At 36.7% G+C, this 12,908-nt stretch overlaps 1 protein-coding gene across 3 annotated transcripts in view; it reads left to right on the top strand.

The window, feature by feature from the left end:
• Positions 1-12,908, top strand: part of LOC306885841 (protein tyrosine phosphatase type IVA 3-like) — a 32,362-nt gene that overhangs the window by 6,732 nt on the left and 12,722 nt on the right. The window contains exon 2 of one of the 3 annotated variants that reach the window (XM_079442622.1): positions 698-854. The exons of 1 other annotated variant lie outside the window; for it this stretch is intronic. The gene's annotated coding sequence lies outside the window, so the exon portion shown is untranslated. Of the gene's footprint in view, positions 1-697; positions 855-9,720; positions 9,803-12,908 lie in introns of those variants that run through there. One more of the 3 variants, XM_079442624.1, reaches the window with a different exon arrangement.

The following is a 12,908-nucleotide window of genomic DNA, read 5'->3' as shown; positions in this document are numbered from 1 at the left end:
TGCCCGACTGCTGTGACGCAAGCCTGGGATTTAATCATGAGGAGACAGGGTGGGAAAACTCATTTGCCCCATGTCAGGCTGTTTTAAACAGGCAACACTTCTGGTGTTCAGTCAGAAAACTATTCACAAATCATGATGGAAGTTTAAAATGTATAAATGTTAAATATGAGGACCATGCTTAAAGTTTAAGTGTGTAAAATTTTGTATGCTACTTTCACAATTTAATGGGCAGTGTGTTTGGGGAAACCTGTTTGGAAACAGTCATTAGTGGTGATTGATATCGTGCTGTTTGTGCTACAGACATGATTGGTAAGATTTTTTTTTGGTAACATTTTAGTTTAGGGACCAGTTCTCACTATTAAAGGGTTAGTTCACCCAAAAATGAAAATTAGTTCATGTTTTACTCGCCCTCAAGGCATCCTAGGTGTATATGACTTTCTTCTTTCAGATGAATCCAATCGGAATTATATTAAAAATTGTCCTGGCTCTTTCAAGTGTTGGAATAGCAGTAGGCAGGTGTTTTTGTTCAACAGTCCAAAAGTAGTCAAAGCATGTGCATCCATAATAAAATGTGCCTCACACGGCTCCGGGGGGTGAATAAAGGCCTCCTGTAGCAAATCCATGCATTTTTGTAAGACAAATATCCATATTTAAAACAATATAAACCTCTTTTTCTTACTTTTGCTAATTGTCGTAGTTGAAGGCCATTCCGGCGGAGGATGTATGCGTCGTGCACGCGCCGGTGATTAGTGACAAACTCGGAAGCACGGAGGAGGGAAAACAAAACCCAATGCCGGTCACGAGTCAGAGGATTTTGATATAAGCCAAGAAGAGACTGCTTTTCCTTTGCTAAAGTAAGGACATTTTGCTTCCTTTGCTTCTGTAAACAAACACTGCTTTTTGCCAGATTCACAGGCGCATGTGCTACACCTGCGCCCGCCAGCATCCGCCAGAATGAAAAAAAGCATCGATTTGCTACAGGAGGTCTTTATTCACCCCCCTGAGCTGTGTGATGCACGTTTTAATATGGATGGATGCACTTTATTTGACTACATTTGGATTGTTGGACAAAAACACTCGCCCAAGCCATTAGAAAGCTTGAAAGAGCCAGGACAATTTTTAATGTAACTCTGATTGGATTCGTCTGAAAGAAGAAAGTCATATACACCTAGGATGCTTTGAGGGTTAGTAAAACATGGACTAATTTTCATTTTTGGATGAACTAACCTTTTAACTAGTTGCTTATTAACATATCAGCTGTTTATTAGCACTTATAAAGCACACATTCTGCATGACCGTATACTACATCCCTAATCCTACCCAATACCTAAACTTAACATCTACCCTACTAACTATTAATAAGCAGCAGATTCATGGAGGCAAAAGTCATAGTTAATGGTTTGTTAATAGCAAGAATTGGACCTTAAAATTAGGTGTGACTTTTTTTTTTTTAATGTTTTTGAGACTCATATAGTCACCAAGGCTGCATTTATTTGATCAATCATACAGTAAAAACAGCAATATTGTGAAATATTATTACTATTTAAAATAATTGTTTTCTATTTGAATATTTTAAAATGCAATTTATTTCTGTGATCAAAGCTGAATTTTCAGTGTCATTACTCCAGTCTTCAGTGTCACAACATCTTTCAGAAAACATTCTTATAAGCTGATTTTTTTGCTAAAGAAACATTTCTTATCAATGTTGAAAACTGTTGAGTGCTTAATATTTTTGTGGAAACGGGGATAGTTTTTCAGGAATCGTAGATGAATAGGCGTTGAAAATAATTTACTTGAAATGGAAACCTTTTGTAAAATTATAAATGTCTTTTACGATCACTTTTGATCAATTTAATGCTTCGTTCTTTTATTATTTTTTAGATTTTTGACTAGCAGGCAATAAACTGTTCCACAATCAGTTTAATCTGCTTTGTGATTGTACATTTTATATCTACTAAAATAAATTTGGGGAGAAAAAGATAATTGAATGTTAATGCCAAATTCATTTACTAAATGAAGGTCTCACAGACTCCCTTCCCCTCTCCTTTATAGTGGAGTCTGGGTCACTGACTGAACACAGACATTATCATGAGTCCAGCTCACACCCTGCATTACATTTGAAGAAAGTGTGTCATTACAAAACAATATCCACTAGGAAATTTGATAGCATGTTAGGATTACATTTAAAAGGAATAGTTCACCCCAAAATGAAAGTTCTGTCATTAATTACTTGCCCTACTACGTTCCAAACCTGTAAGACCTTCACTCATCTTCGGGACACACATTAAGATATTTTTGGTGAAATCCAAGAGCTTTCTGACCCTGCATAAACAGCAACGCAACTGAAACTTTCAAGGCCCAGAAAGGTAGTTAGGACATAATTAAAATGTGACTCATTTCTAAGTGAAACTGAATATTAAGTGTAAACATTTGTAGGGCAGTGCCAAAATGTTAATATTATTTCAAAATTGTCTTGTTTTTGCAAACACTGGTTTGCCTCCCCCATCTTTGTGTTTCCTTTCATTTTTATTTTTTGACTGTCCAGCTGCATTTCTCAGACAGGAAACCCTCTGACATCAGCGTGTTGTTTGAGAACTCCCAGCTGCAGACAGGGAATGTCCTATGAAAAAAAACAGCATTCAAAATATCCAGTTTGACTAGATAATGCGTTCTGACTTCCTTTGCTCTTGCTTAAACTGCTACTACTACTTTGTTAATCAGACTACGATAATGCAGGTGTATCAGGGTCATGCTGTCCTCTCACTGACCAGTGTTCATTGCGCACTGAAGTGTGTTTCATTGATACTTGCGAGACAGGATGAGGGATTTCCTGTGTTGTGATCCTCTTCCTTGCTCTGCCAAATGCGGGCAGTCCTGACCTTTTAGAGTTCTGTGAGAATTCGGATTCCTGCATTCAGACAGACCTCCAGACCAGACCGCTGGTGGTCTCCTAGGGGTTTACAGGAAGGCCAGATTGTCCAGCTTCTTGTGAAAGATGATCCCAGAGGACTATGGAGTTTTTTTAATGTGAATTTATGCTGCTTTAAAGCACTGAGAAATTTTAGGGTGCAATGAAATCTACTTTATCTGAAAGTGCTGAATATCAGTGAACCACTTTGCTAGCGGTTTAATTCTCACTTCAGCACATCCTAGTTTGTGCATGAGATTAATCTCCTAGTTGTTTTTATTGAATAAAATTATATGCCATTTCAGTCAAAATAAAATAGGCTTGAATGAATTTGGCATGACAAAATGCTGAGTACATTTTATAGAACATTTTCATTAAAACTATTAATAAAACATAAAAATGGTATATAAATGAATACTAATTTCTTAATTCAAAAGGAAGAGGTTTTTTTTTTTTTGGGCCCAGGTTGCTTACAGCAGATGTTTTCAGCATGTTACCTGCAGTTCATAACTTGTTGATTGCTTAATGTATCTTTTCATAAGGAAACCACTCGCCTATCTCATACACATGTTGTTCTGCTCAAATGCACCTGGAGGTTGTTGGCCTCTTCCTGTTTTCCTGTAAGTGGGCCTACTCGACGTCTTCAGCTGCGTTAAAAGACTGTTAGCAGCGAAACCCATGAGGTACATCTGAATGAGTCAATTTCCTTACAGCAGGAAAATGATAGAAGTGATGCAGTGGGGAAAAAAATTATTTGATCCCCTGCTGATTTTGTACGTTTGCCCACTGACTAAGAAATCGGTCTATAATTTAAATGGTAGGTTCATTTGAACAGTGAGAGACAGAACAACAACAAAAAAACCCCCCAGAAAAACGCATTTCAAAAGTTATAAATTGATTTGCATTTTAATGAGTGAAATAAATATTTGATCCCCTATCAATGAGTATGGTTTCTGGCTCCCAGGTGTCTTTTATACAGGTAAGGAGCTGAGATTAGGAGCACTCTCTTAACGGGAGTGCTTCTAATATCAGCTTGTTACCTGTATGAAAGACACCTGTCCACAGAAGCAATCAATCAGATTCCAAACTCCCCACCATGGCCAAGACCAAAGAGCTGTCCAGGGTTTTCAAGGACAAGATTGTAGGCCTGCACAAGGCTGGAATGGGCTACAAGACCATCGTCAAGCAGCTTGGTGAGAAGGTGACAACAGTTGGTGTGATTATTCACAAATGGAAAAAACACAAAATAACTGTCAATCTCACATCGTGGAGTTTCAATGATCATGAGAACGGTGAGGAATCAGCCCAGAACTACACGGGAGGATCTTGTCAATGATCTCAAGGCAGCTGGGACCATAGTCACCAAGAAAACAATTGGTAACACCCTACGCCGTGAAGGACCGAAATCCTGCAGCGCCCACAAGGTCCCCCTGCTCAAGAAAGCACATGTACAGGCCCGTCTTTTGCCAGTGATTCAGAGGAGAACTGGGTGAAAGTGTTGTGGTCAGATGAGACCAAAATCCAGCTCTTTGGCATCAACTCAACTCACCGTGTTTGGAGGAGGAGGAATGCTGCCTATAGCCCGATTCGGACGGTAATTGTTTCTCATATGGACGTCTGTAAAAATTAATTTACATATCACCTCAGTGATAAAACTCATGGATTCGGACGGCGATTTATTCACAGAGGAGGAGTGAGTTCTGTAAACCTGCGAAACAGAACGCGCTGCTCACGTGGCCAGTCACATGATTGTGTGCTGTAAATAAAATGAATTTTTTTGCCAAACGTCAGCCTCAAAACCTTAATGACTTGGAGAGGATCTGCAAAGAGGAGTGGGACAAAATCCCTCCTGAGATACCAAACCTGGTGGCCAACTACAAGAAACATCTGACCTCTGTGATTGCCGACAAGGGTTTTGCCACCAAGTACTAAGTCATGTTTTGCGACGGGGTCAAATACTTATTTCACTCATTAAAATGCAAGTCAATTTATAATTTTTTGAAATGCATTTTTCTGGATTTTTTTGTTGTTATTCTGTCTCACTGTTCAGATAAACATACCATTAAATTTATAGACTGATCCATTACCCTTCAAATTTGCGCAAATTGAAAATTCACCCAATAGAAACGCATCAATTTCACAAAACTCCCATATATCGCAAAAAAAGTTTTTGTGCTCTCCATGAGGTGGTTTTTCAGGCAATTCAAAAAAGGTATATATTGCAAACTGCAATGAATAGTTTTTTTTCCTCCACATTTACAGGTCACCTGGCATAACGTAAAATTCACATGATCTTTTTTTTTTTTTTTTTGTGTACTAGAACCTCCAAAAAACGCCTCATATGTGGGCGCTCTCAAGTATAAGGTGCTTTCCTTGCCATTAATACTTGGATAATCCCTTATTTACACTGCATTGTGGCTCCGACATGGCCACCGAAGCTTATCGCGGCCACTCTAGTCAATACTTGTTTATACCAGCTGCGCCACAGCACATGTCAGAAGCGTCCCAGAAGTGTCTCTCTGCGCTGATACGCTAAAGATGCATGCCTAAGTCTCCTTCGATTAAAAATAATGGCTAGTGCAGTGGCTGCGATTTATACGTAAACCTACCAATTCTGTCAAAAACGTTTTAGTCATATAACATCGGTTAATGGAAATGGAATCAATTCGCTATAGGTTTTTTATTGATTTATAAAATATCGCAAAAGCTTTGCGCAAATCTGTAATGGAAATGTGGCTTATGACAGTTGCTACAATTGCTGTCAGTTGCCACAAAAAAGAGACTTGTCCGTGAGTTTTAATGTATAAACCACCTCCTTATTCCTTAGGCCTAGTAGGAGTATGCAAAAAGAGTATTATGTGAAGTGATGCAACTAAACTATAAGTCACATGAAGCTGACAACATGATGAATGCAGTCCATCCGGATTTCATTCATACTATAAAGAACACATTCAAACTATATAGAACATACTGTCACAAACCAGTGGTAATTTTGTCGATGAATAGTTTGTCATTTTCATCAACAATCAAATGCCTTTCCCCATAGACTTCTATTAAATTGAGCCAGGAGAACTCAATAGTTCATCATGAAAATAAATGTCACATCATGTTATGTCTGTTAAATGAACAGCCCTGCCAATGTGCAGGTTGGTGTTATAGGTAAAAGGCCAGTTGAGGCAGACTGGGGTGTGATTTTGAAGCCAACATGGTGAAATGCAAACCAATATTCCTGAGACTAATGCAGACGGGGTAGTGTGTGATATACATCACTGTATAATGACTCTTAAGTGAAGGAGCCTTCTGCTTTCATGGCACCACAGTCATGACGACTCGCACGTAGCTGGACAAATTCCTGCCATGGTGATCCATGCGTCTGAGATTATTGGAAACAATCTGCACTATCCCTGTGGGAAGCACATAGCTGTGTACGTAGGCATAGAGGTGCAGATTTGCCCCAGAGGGCCCATCAGCTGCTGCGGCACAAGTACACCATATTCCCTCCAAATCTCATTTGTTTATCACCATGGATGGAGCTTATGAAGTTATGCCAGCATGGAGCTCCATGGATATGAGATGAAGATGATATGAGATGTCTTCAGTAAAGTCCAAGTGCTGTACATTAGTGGTCAGCTGATATCTGTACGGTAGTGAGAGTGATACAATGGCAGTCCATTAGGAAATACATTTGGTTTAATGCTTTAATGCTTGAGTTAATGAAACTAACCATTTTATAAATATGTAAACAATATTGTTTTATTTTTCAGAAATTCAGTTTTAATTTTTTTTCAATTAATACAAATTTATTATCAAAAATGGTCGTAATTAAATGACTACATAAACCTTCAACAATTGAATTAATCAAAATGTAATCAAATGAAATGAATCCCTTTCATTGTTTGGCAAACAACGTTCTGCGCAACAGAAATTTAGTTTTTAAATTAAAAAGTTTGTGATTTATTCCTTAAAATACTGTTTTAAGTTCTCTTCCAAGTGCAGCCCACATTAAATGGCCAACATGTTGTAAATGTAAAACATGATCTTGTTAAATATATTTGCAGAAAAGATGCATGAAATACAGTATGAAGGCACATGTTGTAGAAACTTGTCTTTAGATATATCCTATAAGTTCAGAAATAAAACTAAAATTAAAAAGTCTTAAATTCTCAGTCAATTCATATTCAAACTAACTAAAAGTATATCACATGTAGACATTTTTTTTTATCCCAACTGTTATTGTTAGCATATAGCAGAAGTATATTCTTCTATACAAAAGTATTATATTTCTGTTTTTTTTTTTTTTTACAGAGGTCGTGTTTTCGAGTCTCAGTACCAGCACATTATACTGAGAGCACGTTTTCTGCATTGTGGAAGCCAAATGGCCCAATAGTCACCACCTTGTTTCAGTAGCTGACACCAATACCACTGAAATATTGCAATTCTTGATACCAATTTCAATACCACAGCAAAAACTAATGCTCAAGTAAACAGTCATGGACTCTTCAATAAGATAGCTTGTGCGTTTCTGTTCTGATCTCATGTTTCCTGGTTAACTTCATCTTGTAATTTCCACCACAACAACTTTATGATGCAGTATTTTCCAGATCAACAGCCCAATGAATCCATAATTAATTACAGATTTTCCATCGCTCAGGATAGTGGTTGGTCTCTCAAACAAAGTTCACGAAGCTAAACTGAGTTGGAAACAAACCCCCACTCAGTTATCTCATATCCAGTGGCTCAGTCCGGTCAGGGCTAAATGCATCAGAAAACAGCTGCCGGAACTATTTATATAACATGCAGGTGACACGCAGCACATGGGCCAGTCACATCATCACTCGGAGCTGTTTGTGAGATACTATTAGCCTGGATTGCATGTCTTCAGAATCGGACCACAGGCTTGTCTCTGACACATTTCTAGTGTCACTTAAGTGGTGCTTTTACAAGGACACTGTTCTTCTGTTGTTGCAGAAAGGCACCATGGAAGTGTTTTTTTTTATGGCTTTCCCAAGTCTTCCAGGAAAACCATATGAAGGTTTGCGTGAGGAACTGGAATTTAAGTTGTTATTGACAGTCTTCCACCCTGCCACAGCTCTCATTCTCACTTTCATATCTTTAAACATCTTGATCGGTTGTGAAACACTCAAGAACAAATTATAACTGGAGGATGAATGTTTGTAATTATGGTATTTTCATTTTTAGGTGAACTATCCATGTTTCGTCCAATTTGGAGGAACAAATTGTTGGCTAAAAAAACGTTTAAAGTAGATTGTTCGTGTCATTAATGTCTCACTAATGTGCTCTCTAAATTGCATTCATGTCAAAGATTGTATTTATGAGTTGAATACACATGAACACAAGTCGTAATTATGAGTGGGAATATCTGAACTTTCTTTAAGCCCATAGTTTTAGTGTTAGTGGTGTGCCACTGAGAAAATATGGGTGACGCGATAGTTGCAGCATCTGTTAACAGTAAATTTATTAAGATTAATTATTGTTTTCCTCTAAAGTAAAACTAATTTGCATGTACATAATACAGTGTATTCTATAATGAAGAAATTGTAAAATTACGATACAATATATAACAATTTAGTTTACAGTACCTTCATAAATTGAATAAAAACTTAAAAGCAAAAAAAAAACACATTTTTTATCATTTTGTAAATGTAGTGTTTAAAAATTGTTAATAAAGAAAAGAGAGGCTGCTTCGCCGTCTTCCTCTGAACAAATCGGACATACCCAACATTGTAATTACAAATTCAAAAGTCGTAAATACGAACTTTCTCAGGAACGTCCCACCATAGGAAAAAACAGCTCTATTTAGTATGATTTTTTTTTTCACCTGAAACAGTGGAAAAAGCTTTAATTTAGTCAAATAAATTTGTCAGTTGATCTCGTTACGTGACCTAGCCTAATTAAGCAGGACTTGTATAAGACCAACGGCTTGATTTTAAGATCTGAATTATTTTCGCGCTCACTCAAGTAGACTCCCGTTTCTCAAGTACACACATGTCCTTCAGGAAGTTCACGTCTTCAACCTGACATTCAGAAGAGGCCATATTTTGGCACAGTCCAGACACTTGGTGACTGAATATAGCAACTCGACCTGCTCCAAGATGCTTCCGAGGGGCCAGTTTGTGTGACATGGAGAATCACGGCACCTGTTTATGTGTAGAAATTAGGGATGTAACGGTATGAAAATTTCTAATCACGATTATAGTGACCAAAATTATCACGGTTATCAGTATTATCACGGTATTGTTAAAATGTGCTGGAGATGTTCAAAAAGTACCGAAACATAAATCACTTCACCAAGTTTCATACTTAAAAATCAACAAAAAGCAAATAAAATGACTTTTTGTTTGCATAATCACTAAAACAATAACATTACCAATGAGGTCTGGATTTTAAATTACAATTTGACTGACACCAGTTTAATAGCATGTTCAAATAAATAATGTAAATGTTCAAATAAAGCTTTGAAAAAGTTTAACATAAAAGGTAGACCACACATTTCAGCCTTTAAAGAAAAGGGTTTAATTAAAATGATAATTAATAAATGATTATATGTATTTTATCGGCTCCATAAATAATCCTATATAGCATATCTGAATTGTTTAAATGTACATAAGTTTGTTTTTCATCAACCGGTTAAAATTTACAGCAGGTCATGCAAATTTGGTCAATTTTTTGGCCAGACAGAAACTGCACACAGGCTGAAAGTAAATAAGTGTCTGTAAATCCACTCTCTGGCAGCAGGTGGCGCTTTAGATGGAAAAGCTGAATTACAGCTGATTCCTGTGAACTCCGCGAACACTTCCTTTAGGTATTACATGGAGCGAAGATGAGAACAAAATGCCATCGAATTGTTTCTGAAGACAGTCAGATCCTTCAGAGGTACATTCATATGATTAATTCATTGATATATTAATTTGTATAATTCCCTTAGCACTCTTTTAAAACCTCCCAGCTTTTCCGCCCTATTTTCACTCAGAACGAAACTATTGTGCTGCTGTGCGCTCATGAGACTGTTACTGAAAACTCTGCTTGATGCCGGACAGTATTTATTTATCGCGAGTTGTTTAAATCACGGTAATCGAATACGGTTTTAATGATAATTAAAATATGAAACGGTAATACTAACCGCGGGGAATTTTATCATGATTTATCGTCAAACCGGTAATCGTTACATCCCTAGTAGAAATTAATATCTAGTCGTTGTGTTTTTAGTTCTTATGGGGGACCAACGTGACTGAGGACCATGTGTAAAGTGCCCTAGCTTGTTTTTAAACCCATATCGCCTCTTCATCTTTGACAAATTCCTCTCTTGCTTTCAAACATAAGTGTAATATATTTCCCCTTACTTTCCCGTCCCTTATTTGTTAGTGCCACCACACAAAGGTCCCAGTTGCCCACAGCAGCACTTACAATTGTCAGCACAAATATTTAACCAGTATTTGCAGTCTTATGGGACAAGAGCTGGTAATTGGCCTTTGAAGACAAGCGCAACACTGTCATGGTTACCCTCAGCACTGAAGTTCAGGGTTTAGCAGTGAATCTCACGCTGTTGTTACCTCAATAGCAATTGTTTACAGATCTTCATGAGTCTCTGTGTATCTCTGAATGTGTGTGACCTTTGTGTGCTGTTGACATAGCACAGAATCACCCAATTAACCTTACTCTGCATGAAGTAAACGAGTACAGCACCTCAGGGCTGGACCCCCGGTGGACCTGTCTTCTCAATGTTTGTTTTACATGCTGCTCATTGCTCCACACTCATATTACTACTTTGAGGGACTAATATGCACTCTTTAGGGTACATCGGTGTCTCATTGGCGGTGCTGTCCCAGTGACAAGCTGTTGTGCCCCTGAAGGTACTCCTTTTGACATTGCAGAAAAAACATAGTGAAAAATCCAGTGTATATCGACCCTCACAGCCTTGATTTTGTTCCTCAGTGAAGTTGTTCAAAGTAGGCTTATATTAACTAGTTTAAATAGGTCATTGTTGTTATTGTTTTATTCTTTCTATTGCTCCACAAAGTGAATGAAATGATTTGTTTGTGTATGAGCAATGAGGAATTTTAAAAGCGTGGATTACATTTAGGAAAAGTTTATTTTGAATAGAAGAAACGGAAATTAGGTTAAACTTCAGTATTAAAGTTTTAATTAATTACGAGCCATAAATGGTGGATTAGGATTACAGTTAAAGGCCTAATACAACTTCCCAAATTAAGTCTTTATGCGCCTGATTTTGAAGCATTTGCTCAGTGCTGCAGGAGCACAGAACTCAGATGACCATCTTTTACAATAATTCATTATTTACATTACATGTGCAGTACTTTTATAATAAGTTAGATATTTGAATAAATAAGTACTTGTTAAAAAAAAATGCTTAACACTGCCAAAATCAACACAAAAACACTGGAGGAAAGTGTGGACTCGGTGTGTTATTGTAAGTGACTAAGAAGGAATGTGACTGTCAAATTTTCATATTATGATGTTTTATCACAATATTGAATTGCATGACAAAAAAGGTTGAAAAGATAAACCTAAGTATTTTCCTCCTATGACTTAAAAAAAAAAAAAAAAAGCTTTGAATACTTAAATTTAAAAAATAGACTAAAAATGTAAACATGTTTCAGATATTTTAATATGCAAAACAACACAACTATAGAGAACAATATAAATAATCAGGACATCTTCAACCATTATCTAGATATCCTTTTCTAGACTAGCATGCGTTAGTCCAGATTAAAATGTAGAACTGTAAGTGTAAACAAATATTTGAAAATAAACTATGTATTTGGTGTTGAATGGCTGTTTGGAAACATGTAAATACTGTTTGACTTCTTTTGTTCTTCCATGACAAGCGGGTGTCAGAAACAAAGTTGTGCAGTGCTGTTTTTCCACTTTGGAAAACATGGAAAAATCTGAGCAAGTTTTCATGCTATTGAGAACATCAGACTGGGTAGTATATTGAGCTTTTACAATATATGCATATATTTTTATAGACCATATATAAGCAGGCAATGTCGATGTATATACAGTTTGATGTTGCAAGCGCGTGTCCATAATCCAAATTGTCCTAAATAAAAGACATGCTTTATATAAAGAGTTTCAAAATAGCTCATATATATATATATATATATGTATGTATGTATGTATGTATGTATATGTGGCTTGCCGTGTCAGGTGCTCTGACAGATACTTGTGATGTTTAATGCGTTTGAGCAATGTTTTCCTCAGTGCATAACAACTTCAATTTCACAGGTATATTCTCCATCTGTAAATGTTAGGAAGTCATGCAAATATTTGAATTTTCCTGTCAAGCAAATCTCCACTTATCTTCACAGACTTTAGTGAATGAGTGCCACTGTGCACATGCACAACAAACCAACATAATGCAATTAAAATATACATTTAGCTAAATATTTGTTGTTGGGCATTGTGTGTTGAAATTTAAACCTGCAGGTAAGTATATTTTATGATAGCACTAGCAGTAACTGTAAAGGGACCATTGTAATGGGGTAAATCAAATATAGGCTAATATAATTACTATACCTCAGGTGAGTGAATGTGTGTTCTTACCAGTTAACATGTGGCCTGTGCTTTTGTTTTTACTAATTTCCATTTTTAATGTAGTGATTGTAACGTCTGCTTTAAAAAGAAGTGGTTACATTCACTATATTTATTTTCGTAGCCTCCAATATACACGTTTTTAGGACAACATTGGGCAGAATATGAATTTTTTTTTTTTTTATAAATAAAATTTGCCTTTTTAACCAAATAGAAAATATTGAGAAATGTACCATATATTGCCATTCAGCCTAAAAAATGGGAGATTTTTTTTTTTTGTGAACAGATCAAAACAGCCCCTCTAAAGTTTTTTTTGGAGCCCAAAATATTTTGCTTCAGGACCTACAACTTTATGCTTTTAAAGGAGGATAAATTATTAGCAGCATTCCTCCCTTCCACCATACTTCTTGTCCTTTATTGGGGTTGT

Source organism: Barbus barbus (assembly GCF_936440315.1).
Source record: "Barbus barbus genome assembly, chromosome: 19".
Lineage (NCBI taxonomy): Eukaryota > Metazoa > Chordata > Actinopteri > Cypriniformes > Cyprinidae > Barbus > Barbus barbus.
The sequence above is the reverse complement of the archived record's forward strand: the minus strand, read 5'-3'. Positions and strand labels throughout refer to the sequence as shown.